We start from the raw sequence: 12,237 nt of genomic DNA on the forward strand, positions 1-12,237 counted from the left end.
CACAACATTTTGTACCATAAAGGCTGCAACACTGGCACCATGTTTTTAAGCTAAGCTCCATTATTACTACCACAATTATTACTAGTTACTTTGTAGATTTTGATGAATATTACAAAACCTACATTAAACAATTCAACCCTATATATACTTTGGCCATTTGAAAATTAGCCGATCTACAAGCTCACAATGCATCCAATCAAGTTCTAACCCGAACAAAGACCTATGGAAAATGAGGACCAGTGAGGTCCTAAATTTCCAGGATTTTACCCCTTTTCTCCTTGTGAGGACATCTGGTACACACACAGAAAGCACCACGTAACACTCATTACGGACACAATGATGATGAATGGCTACGAAGATGAATTTCTGCAAATAACCACCAATATTAAATAAATAGGAGTTCTGTGGCTTTGATGGTGTAGGGATCAAGATGCTGAACAAAGTGTAGCCTCTCTCCTGCTCTGACCCTTCTTACTCTCTCAATAATTAAAGGAATATTCTTAATTCCTCATCTTCGTTTTTCAATAATAAATCAATAAATAAAAATCAATGTAATTTCATGAAAAAAAACTAAAAGAAAATAAGAAATAGTGCCAATTTGGTTCTGGTATATAAACACACAGTAGGCCTACGTAGGTTATGTCTATGTTATGAATTGTAAAGAGCCAAACAACTCCCTTGGTAGAAGGCAGGAAGAAATAGTGAGATGAGAGGAAGATTAGTGACTTCTGAGCAGCTAACTCTTTAACTATTTACTGTCACTACACAACCACCAAGTGTTGAAAGAAGGTATATCTACCAAAATACAGGATGCAATGCAAGTAGTTGTTTATTCCTTCATCTATATGGAAATTTGCACCAACTTTGTATACATTTTCTAAATTAAACACTTTACTTTTTAGTGTAAACTAATGTGGGGTCAAGCCGAAAGGGGCGAAGCCCCCTTAAGATGTGTTCAGACAGGATCAGTCAGGATGGTTAGAGCGGCGCGATTACATGCAAAGTCAATGCAAAGACGAGAAGTTGCGCGAGCGCTGTGAACGGGCACGACCTGGCGCAGCACAAACGGGATGAACCTAGGCGAATATTTAAATTCAAGTCTGAACGCACCTTTATTGTTTTCGTACAGGTTCCGCCATTTTTCGCAGTTTTGGCAGTTCTGTGCTGTTGTTTTCCACGAGATTCGGCAATATGGCAGAGGTGCCGTGAGAATCGGTCATGAACTGAAGCTCTCAGTCATTCGGCAAAAGATCTCTGACCTTTAGATTTCCCAATGAAATCTCCCGGCAGCTCCCGGCCTGTTGAGAGTTCTCAACAGGCCCGAAAATTAAGGCCTGGCCCTACCTGGGCCATCATCAAACCCTGTACACTCAAGACACTGCCCCTGCTGCCACCCTTAGATCTCCATATATGGAACTGACCTGTTCTGACATTCCATGCTGATCTTACCTCAGTACACTCAAGACACGCTCCATATATGGCCAGTACAGAATTCATTCCATATGTTGATCTGACCCCCCATGCCAAAGCGCCAGCCCAGCAGTCTGCTGTCACCCATGCGGATATGTTGATCTGACCCCCATTTCCAAAGCACCAGCGCTCACCCAGCAGTCTGCTGTCACCCATGCGGATATGTTGATCTGACCCCCCATTCCAAAGCACCAGCGCTCGCCCAGCAGTCTGCTGTCACCCATGCGGATATGTTGATCTGACCCCCCATTCCAAAGCACCAGCGCTCGCCCAGCAGTCTGCTGTCACCCATGCGGATATGTTGATCTGACCCCCCATTCCAAAGCACCAGCGCTCGCCCAGCAGTCTGCTGTCACCCAGACGGATGCATGCACACCTGGGTACACGCCTGGGGCGATTTAAGTAAATAGCTAAATGAATATCATGCATACCAAGAAATGTTTCTTTACGATACATGCCAATACTTTAGAAAAATGTGTTAGTCACAATCTACAAGCTAGCGTAACATTACCTCAAGTAAGTCACTTTTACTACAAGGTCTATTCTTGCAAGGATCAATGTCAGGGTTTTATAGCTTAATAACAGCCAGAGACTAACCACAAGACTAGTCATGTTGCATTGTTTGTGTTGATTTATTTTTGGCATGGCATGCCGCTGGAAACATGCAACACCTTTATGCGTTTCCGGTTCAAATCTGCTGCCAAGCCATTAAAAAAAACCTTGAACTGGAAAGGTAACGGTTATGCCACCTTTGAACCAATATCTCTTCCTCATTATTCATGCTCGGGGGCTCTGCGAGTGAACAATGAACTACAAATCTTTGTTCTGAAAGTAATATCTTATAATTAAATATGAATCCCAATGAAAACTCTGGACTGATGCAGTATTCTTCAAAACATGATTCTAAACTACGTCCGTCTCTAGACAGAGACCCGCCCTTGGTAACGCCCCGCCTGCATCTGATCTCCATCGGCTCTCAGAGACTTGATACATTTCGCAAAGTTCTTAATTTTGATCTGCAGCACTAATTAATGTAATTTATTTGTATGTGTAAACTGAAACATTATTGTACTGTCAAAAGGTCCCTTTTCCCTTCATCTTTATCCTTTTTAGTATAATAGTATTTGTTTACTATTCTATAATTGCATTAATACACGATAATCAAAAACACTTCATTTAGAACACAACCAAATCAAATCATATTATGGCGTACGCTTTCAATCAATTATTCAAGCAAAGCAAACAGCATAAACAATATTAGTTTGCCTCCTCTACAAAAATAAAAGTTACAAGGCTACATTCTGGAGCGTCATCTGTCGCGCGTGCCAAGCTGTCATTCTCTGTCCCTTGTATTATTATACCGTACTATTATTTCCCACCATGGAGTAACCTCGCGTCAGTGTCACTGTCACCAGACTATCCACCATAGCTATCCACCTCGGAGGAAAGTCTGGTGAAGACCGGCAGTGTCGGTAGGCTAATCAGAGGCAGGAGCCAGGCAGGGCGTTACCATGTCTGAGACGGACGTAGTTTATAATCATGCTTCTTAACTGTGCTAGACAGAGTAAGTAATTAATTAATTAACCTGATTATTTCCCTGGCATGGAAAAACACATACAGGATAGGTATAGTAATTGAAATGATCAATACATTGCCATAATTAGAAGATACGTTTTGGGGTTGAAAAGGACGACGGTCACAAATTAGGTAAAGGTAAAAGCATCCTAATCAGTCATAACTCAGGACAGGTGAGACATTGTAGAAAGGATTGGGGGTTGGTGGGTTAACTTATTTGGACAGAAATGTATAATGTTACATTTGATGCATGATGTGACGAACCCTAGCGTCCCTATTCTGGCGCGAACATTCTGCGAAGGCGGAACAGAACAGAGGAGGCCAGGTATTACAGCAGGCCAAAGAGAGAGGAAATGACAGCTCCCCCCTTACACAAGTGACCACTCCCCACCTCTTCATAACTCCCCACCTCTTCATAACCCCCTACCTTTTTCCCCAACCTGCACATGATGATTAGACAATCAACATTGTAAAATGCTTACTACAAAATGCAGTGTAGACGACATGTCATGAAGGCAGAGCTTACTTTTGGGCCACAGAATGGAATGGTTAGTCTACTTAATTTGTTTAATAGGCATGTGGTCAATCTGAATGCATAGAACACATGACTACACCATGATGAATAGCAAGCAAGGGTGGGAGAAGGGGGTGAATATTATCAGAGGCCATATTACAATAATGCAAATAGCCTGCATCCTTAAGACTCACTGAATAGAGCGCCGGAGTCCTGACGTCACTCACTCATCACCTGGTCCTGCCTGGTTCACGGAAGTAATTTCTCTATGGAGAACAACATGGGGGTCATCTTAAAATCGTTTCATATAAGCATTGTGGTTCGAAAATAAACAAGCTGTCTCTGCATTGTCAGGGAGGTGACAGTCAGTCACTCATATATGATGCTGAACTAATTCAGTAGCAGTAACAATAGCGTTTTCTCTCGGTCAGTTGATTCTTCATATCCATATGAGTGTAACGGCCGGGATGACATGTTTATTCTTCAAACAGTTCTTATATGAGGCGGTCTAAAATCCCCCTATGGAGATTACAATGCAAATAAAAAGTCCATGAACCCGTGGATTTGCTCCCTCTACCTATATTGACGTCAGACTTCGGTGCTCTATTGAGAAAGGACACAAACAATCATGTACTGTACTCAGTACTGTACTCTAACGTTGTTGAAGTAAGACTCATGCAATGTCCCTGGGACCCATCTAAAAGACCACCCTGGGTCCCGTGACTCATTACATTGAAAACCTATTTACATCACTGCCATATAATCTTTTGGATATATATATTCACAATACATACCGTTCAAATAATTCCCTTCTTTTGTCGCTTATGACACTTTCATTAGATATCTACAGTCAAGGAAGGCAACAGGGGCCCAGGCGGTGGCGTAACCGTCTGGGCACCCGACTGGTAATCCAGTCGCAGTGTGCCGCGGGTTCGACTCCCAAGCCCGACACGGCCTTTACTGCATGTCTTCCCCCATCTCTCTACCGTTTCCTGTCAGCCTACTGTCTGTCCCTTAAATAAATAAATAAACAATAAAAGGCGCAAGCCGCAAAAAAAAAATCTTAAAAAGGAAGGCAACAGGATACCACAGATACCACCCCCCCCCCCCCACACACACACACACACACTTTATCTGATGCAATCAGTCATGAGACATTGTTCCTCATAGGTCATCTGCCTTAGGTCATGACACCGGTCCACAGCAGTGTTAAAAACTCAGCATACAGAAGAGGCACATGATCTCATGAGTCATGACATATTGAGTCATTTGGTTATATTATGCCTAGACTTGACAAGGAGGTTATGTAGATATTCATGTCCCCATTCTGAATGTTTGGTAAATTGAGCATATGTTGTCATGTAGGTTTAATTGTGCAGCAAATGTATTTAGGCTGTAAGGCTCACTGCCGCTCGCTCACATACTGCACTTCAATGAACTTAAAAGTTTACCCTACCTACAGTATATACTTTTGCAGACTGAGAGCATCTATACGACCACAATTGTCCGTGTTTGGGGGAGGGAAATCTTTGTCACTGCATATAACCCTATGGTCTGAGGCAGCGCCTGTCAGCAGGGAGAATGTTGAACGGGTGGGGATTAGGATGGAGACACGACGTCCTGCCGTTAGAGACCCCTCACTGACAGGTGAGCCAGTAGAGTACAACAGCAGTGGCAGATGGCAATCAGTCAGTGGTTGGAATGAATTGGTATGGCGACTAAATTGGGAGACAAAAGGGATGAAGATAATTGGCTAATTTATATAAAAAATAAATAAACAACATACTTTGTTGCCTGGGGTCCCCCAGGGGTCTATACTTGCCCATCCATCCACCCAAAACACTTCGCCAGAAATAGCCAATCTACAAGCTCACAATGTGTGTGGCAACTGTCACGTCGCTCTGGAACACTTGGGAACTTGTAGATATCCTGTTTTCAGAATTTGGTGAATCTATTTTCACCAAATGTTAGCCTATTATGACATGTCCATAATAGGGATGATATGGGTTCATGATGTGGTTATGGGGTGGTTCGCTACGGCTTGCAGCCAGCTTGTTGCTTTGCCAATTTTGTTTTAATGGGGATATGTATGTTGTCATATTTTGCCATAACCGTTTTATAAAAGCAGCCATGACATATTGTTATTATGACTCCTAGGGGCCCAACACAAAGACTTCTGCTTTTCCTTTCAGCTGTTCCCTTCAGGTGTCGCTACAGCGAATCACCTGCCTCCATCTCACCCTATCACAATCTGCCTCCTCTTCTCTCACACAAACTAACTTCATGTCCTATTTTACTACATCCATAAATCTTCTCTTTGGTCTTCCTCTAGGCCACCGGTATACAATCCATCCTCTGGACATGTCCAAACCATCTCAGCCCCAACTGTATCAGGAGCCATTTGTTTAGAATTAGTCAATTAAGAAAATGACTGTATATACAGGCCAATATTTCATATTACATACAGCGCTGCTCTGCTCACACAGATTATTATTGAGGGGTGCTAGCCCCTCCTAAATCCAGCTTTTGGGGTGGGATGTGTGCCCAAACCTTGTCCTACACAAACATTAAATTCCCATTGACAATGGACAATTTTACATCAAATAGTGTCTAATTTACGTCATTAATTCACACAGGTGTGATTTTATTATCCAATATCCACTGCCGCTTACCGTTACTGGGAACACTACCGTAAATATACAAAATTGTCTTTGGAGAATTACAAGAATAAAAACATTGACAAAATTGGAATTATTTACTAATATAATTCAACAAAGTAAATTAAACAATTAACATTCCAAATTATCTCCTCTCCTATGTCTTTTCTCATATCTGCTCCGAGTGCTCTCCCCCATTCTCCCAGCCTCTCTCCATTTCTTCATCTCTTCCTACATCTGCACTTCATCCTTCCTTCTTTCCTCGTCTCCTCTTATCTCCTTTCCTCTCCCCTCATCTCCATTTGGCCCAAATCTCCACAGCAAACCAAAATGCCTGAAGAAGATGGTTTTTTTGCGGCTTTCGCTTTTATTTTATATTTTTTATAGAGGGACAGACAGTAGTAGGCTGACAGGAAATGGGGGATAGAGATGGGTGAGTGACATGCAGTAAAGGCCGTCGGGATCGGGAGTCGAGCCAGCAGCACACTGCCAGACTCGGACTACCGGCCAAGGTGCCTGGACCGCTGAGCCACGGCCCAGGCCCTCTAATGCTATCTTTGAAGTAACAAACTTCATCTCAAGCAAAAATAGGCTTTCTCCTGCATGGAGTTCATCGTATCTACCTCATATCTCAATCTAAAGAAGATAGATAAATATTTACTGCAGTCAAATCAAGTGTATTCATTCCAACGATATGCAGTGCAGTACAAAACTTTCTTCCACAAGGCTCAGTGCAACAAATAAGACTTACTAGGATTTTAGTGCAAATAAATGTGACAGATGCAGCAGTGACAGGGGATATTCAGTATGTATTCATTAAATTATAATATAATAAAATGGTTTATATATTTGTATAGTTAAAGCTCACAGTAACTACACATAGCTACACATGTGTTATTATTACCACAATGTTGATAATTGATAATGAGTGACATTAGCTAGCATTTTGTTAGCATAAGCTCTTAATAAAACGTTATTTAAACAATCTCAGTGCATCAGAATTGAACGTCACATTCTCTACATCTCTATCTATCTATAAATGCACCAAGTCTCTGTACGAGTGTCGTGTGTGTACATACTGTACGTCTGTAATCCAAGTAACTCAAGCCAATTAGCCAATTGATCACACCTGATCACCCCTAGATCTCCATATATGGAGCTGGCCTGTTCTGACATCACAATGATGTTCTGACATCTGCATAGACTCCATATTTGGGCATGCCTGACAAATAACTCCATATATGGGCATATAAGGGACACGGACATAATAACTGAGAAGAGGCATGCATTTCAACTTGCATCGTTCCTCAAGTAGGCCATTGCCCAACAGGCACCGCTCTTGTTCTCTAGTATTACTGGGTCTAACATTTATTTTATGATTAGTTCCAATGTACTACAAAGAAAACCCCAATTCAATAACCACTAGACTAGGAAATCAGGGATCTGGCAGTGCCATGATGGCACCCCCATGACATGATCCACCCGGGACCACCCCACACGTCCATCCCTCCCATCCCAATGACACCCTGGCCAGACATCCCGTTCTATTTGATCTAATAATCAGCTAACACAGGACGCCTGTCACTACCTTTCCTAATACACCCTGGCCATCGATCAAAGCATCCTAGATCTCAAGCTGTGGAATTAACTCGCCCACGCCCTCAGTCAGGACAGCAGACTCAGTCACTCCCCATTTTCCACCAGTTTGATAACTCACCTCTCATACTTTACTTTATCTCACTGATGAGACCTATCTCATCAATTAATTGAATTGTTTCACTTCATGTGGTCTATTTTGATCAATCCTAGACATGTCCAAACTTCCAAAGGTAGACATGTCCAAAGGTGGTTTAGCAATTGTATTTTAGAATGAACCCCTTCATTCGTGTGTTGGTTTGTGTTTTGATTTGTTTGCTGCTAACCAAGCTATAGAGCCATTGATGAGAAATGTTCAGGCTCACTCACTCATACACCTAACATGTGTATGATGTGTTCAATGTAGCTTTGGGCATGAAAAGAAAATAATTATTCAATAATAATAATACAAATCATTTATAGGTCTATATTTTGAGCTTTAAAAAAAAAGTTGACCCTTCAGCCTTCATATTAGCCTACAGCTGATCAACTCTGTCTAAGTAGATAGACTCCACTCGAGGTTGTAAAGGGGACTGCCATAACTCTATAAGTCTATACAGTGTACGAACACTACATTTTGTATACGTTTCTTGGTTACGGTACAGTTAAGATTCAATTTAAAGGCCATGATAGCTTTACGCACCTGCGCAATGACTTTATGGTTTTATTACGCAAATGACTTCAAATAAACTTATGTTGGGGTAGCCCATGACATCACCAAGTGAAAGGCAGAGACACAGGCGGGGGGACTGGGCACTGGGGCAGGTTTGTTGCCCAAAATGGGTTAGAAAAAAATATATAAAAGACAAACAAAGCTACTATTCAGTGGTCCGTCACCGGTGCGTCAAATGCCAGGCTACTTTTATCAGATGGGATCAACAGCTGTTTGTTTCCGAGAAAAGTTTAGCCGATCTAATTAGCGCACCAAAGAATATTATTTCCCAGAGAAGACTGTCATTGTAGGCGATTAAGGGACACATAAATATACACACAGAGAACATACCTTGTAGTTTAAAATGGATTTCCCCCTAGCTCCCACGACACGACATGGATTGCACACTCAACAGTTTAAGAAACGTATTCCTTTTGGTCTCGATCAGTCCGTCTTGAGGAAAAGTCCAACCCCAACATCCACCGGCGTAGAAAATAAAATATACTAGTTTTTTCTTATTTTCACTTCAAACGCTCACGTCCAAACTTCGCTGGGGCTCCGCTCTCACTTTCGGAGCACGACTCCATAAATCCATGGGTCTCAGAGGATAAATATCGACTTTATGTTGTACTGACTGGAATGCTTGCTGCTCGCTCCTTACCTCATGGACTCGGCGGTTATGATTGAAAGCAAAAGAGCAGAGCAGACTCCTCCTAAACGGTGACGCAGCTTTTGTTGTTCACAAGGAGGAGGAAAAAAAAGGGCGGGGCACTACCTTAAAATTACAGCCCGGCCTTCTTCTTTAAGTGTCTGTCTGTCTGTCTGTCTGTCTGTCTGTCTGTCTGTCTTTCTTCCCCAAACCCCCGTTTGTTATGTCTCGCGTCTCTCACCTTCTCTCTCTCTCGCTCTCTCTCGCTCTCTGCCTTTCTCACTCTGAGCACCAAAAATGTGCAAGACCGGGTGCCAGCCTGCCAGGACAGATATCTGGTTCATCACAAACTGGCCCGACGGTTTCAGGAAATTCAGGTGTGCGCGCGTGCGTGCGTGTGTGTGTGCGTGTGTGTGTGTGTGTGTGTTTAACAACACACGTGTGTGCTCCTGTATCATTCTTAAAATCCTCCTAATGATATAGACAGCAGAGTCACTCAAACTCAACTCAAGTGAAATATGCTGTAGGCCTACTTTTGTGTGTGTGTCAGGGACAAATTAGCCATTGGGCCAGTGGGGCCGTGGCCCAGGGGCCCTTGGCTCTCAGGGGGCCTTCAGGGAAATTGGACCGTGAGGTACTGGGTTTGACGCCCTGAAAAGGGCTCCTGGGGCCCTTCATTGGTCATTGATTTTGTTAAATTTAGGTCAAAAAGGTGATAAAAACACGCCCTGCAAAAATTACCGGCCCAGGGGCCTGTGTGTGTGTGTGTGTGTGTGTGTGTGTGTGTGTGTGTGTGTGTGTGTGTGTGTGTGTGTGTGCGTACGTGCGTGCGTGCGTGCGTGCGTGCGTAACAATGAGTAGCCTATACTATCCAAAGAAAATCACATACCCTACCTTTAATTAAGATTCATGGCTCATATCAGAGCCTTAAAGCATTTCCATAACTTTGCTAACAGTTGGTCAGCCAACCCAAGACTTGTTTCCCATATAATATTTTTTACCCATATAATATTTTTTACCTTACTACTTCTTTATTCTTTTGTATATCTTGAATCTTAACTGAATCTCTACTCATATCATATCTGTATCAGACGGTCCAGTCACAGTGTGTTCCATGGCTAACACGTAGCCACGGCAACATTATCTTATCTAGCCTACAGAGGGAAGGTTCTTGTGCAAATTAATAATGAAACTTAAAACTCAAGTAAATGAATCCAATCTGCAGCCGTCTGGTCAATAGCCAGTTTCTCACACATTAACCAACCTTCACGCAACCTCTAGCCTAACTTGGCTTGGAGTGTGTGTGTGCGTGTGTGTGTGTGTGTGTGTGTGTGTGTGTGTGTGTGTGTGTGTGTGTGTGCGTGTGCGCGCGTGCGTGTGTGCGTGCGTGGTAGGCTACATGTCTGCATTTGCACACTTAAAGTTGGGACATTGGGGGAAATGAGAGTCTCACAGCAGCAGGGGACCTTTCCCAATCTATCCACACATAATGATGTCTCTGCACCCTTCTGTTTAACAGACCCACAGCTGCGACCCTCGAAGGAGACAATAGAACCCAGCATGTGCATTCACACACTCATACATAATCATATATTATCCTTCGGATTACTGTACAGCGTACATGCAGTTAGGCTGCTCAAACTCTCACTTGAAGTGCACAATGCAACTGACAAACACTGGCCATATTTTAAAGTTAAAAAAAATCCTATCCAGTGCTATAGTTCCTGTTCGCAGATGACTCAGCACTGCTGGTCTCGGACAGGAACAAACTGCAGGTTGAAAAGACCCTCAGCTCTGAACTCGGTAGAATCTGCACCTGGCTCGCTGATAACAAACTATCTTTATACCTGGGAAAAACTGAATCCATTCTATTTGGATCAAATAGTAATCTCAGCATGGCAGATGGCTTCTTGGTTAGAGTGGGTGACAACATTATGACACGAAAAGATGAAATTACCTACCTAGGTTCCATCCTGGAGGCAAATCCTTCCGGTGATAGAATGGCCACCAACGTAATCCAAAAAGTCAACCAAAGAACAAAATTCCTAATACAGGATCTCCTCACTGGTCAACAAAAACACCTTGAAGATCCTAACAGGAGCCCTCGTACAAGGTTTCTTCGACTATGCATGCACCTTCTGGTACCACAGCACCTCTAAAGGGCAGTCCATATACTCTCTCCGACCACCGAACTTTTTGTCGGAAAGCTCCGGTACAACTACAACATGATTTCACTTGCAACTTCTGAAACGCATTCCTCAGAATTTTTGTTCTGAAAGCTGCACTCCCAGATGTTGTGACTCAGTCAGGCTACTACTTGGCCTCACTCCCCGAACCCACCTCACCCCAGCCCACTTTGACAGGCTGGAATGGCTTAGGGTTGATGACAGAGTACAGCATCTTGCAATGGGTCTGGTCCACAAGATTCGCTACACCACCAAGATACCCCTGTCTAAATACTTCCTTAATGTCAACGAAGTCCACACCGAGCACACCAGAGGGAGTTCAACAAATTGAATCTGTGCAACCCAGATTCGGCACAAACAAGGGACTAAATTAATTTCGCTGCTATGCCACCAAAATGTGGAACGCCCTACCAACAGTCATTAAGACATGCGAATCCCTTGACTCCTTCAAAACTGCTCTCAAAGGGCATCTATGGACGGCTACAATTTGAAACTGGCCCCCGTAAAATCTGAATCCCCCACCCACCCCCTTTCCCCCTCACACTTGTGTATATTCGTACGTCTCTAAATGTTTTGATGAATTGAAAATGGTGGGCTCTATTGTAAATAAGTGCAATGCTTTATGGTGTCAGTTTTTGTATTGAGTTGTACTTGAAATGTACTCTAAATCTGTAAACTGTTGTTAAATCAATCAATCAATACATTTTTAATCCCTTAGAAATGATAGCTAATCTGTTTGATTTTTTGTTTTAAGAATTTATTTTTGCTTTATTTAGATTTAGCATAATATACTATATTATAGTATAAAGACAGGACCTGAGGACAGGGTGGGGAACAACACAAGTCTCCATCCAGCCAGAACAGCCAGAACTAACTTAGGATGTCAAATTTGATGAGTG

The 12,237-nt window shown here is 42.7% G+C and overlaps 1 protein-coding gene across 1 annotated transcript in view; it reads right to left on the reverse strand.

The window, feature by feature from the left end:
• The window catches only part of b3gnt2b (UDP-GlcNAc:betaGal beta-1,3-N-acetylglucosaminyltransferase 2b), a 33,145-nt gene extending 23,972 nt beyond the window's left edge, over window positions 1-9,173 (reverse strand). Inside the window, exons 1-2 of the mRNA XM_083775209.1 lie at window positions 8,855-9,173; window positions 3,754-3,825 (exon numbers count right to left, since the gene is read on the reverse strand). The gene's annotated coding sequence lies outside the window, so the exon portion shown is untranslated. The remainder of the gene's footprint in view (window positions 1-3,753; window positions 3,826-8,854) is intronic.
• Window positions 9,174-12,237: the final 3,064 nt, after the last annotated feature.

Source organism: Protomyctophum parallelum (genome assembly GCF_964188405.1).
Source record: "Protomyctophum parallelum genome assembly, chromosome: 10".
Taxonomy (NCBI): Eukaryota; Metazoa; Chordata; class Actinopteri; order Myctophiformes; family Myctophidae; genus Protomyctophum; species Protomyctophum parallelum.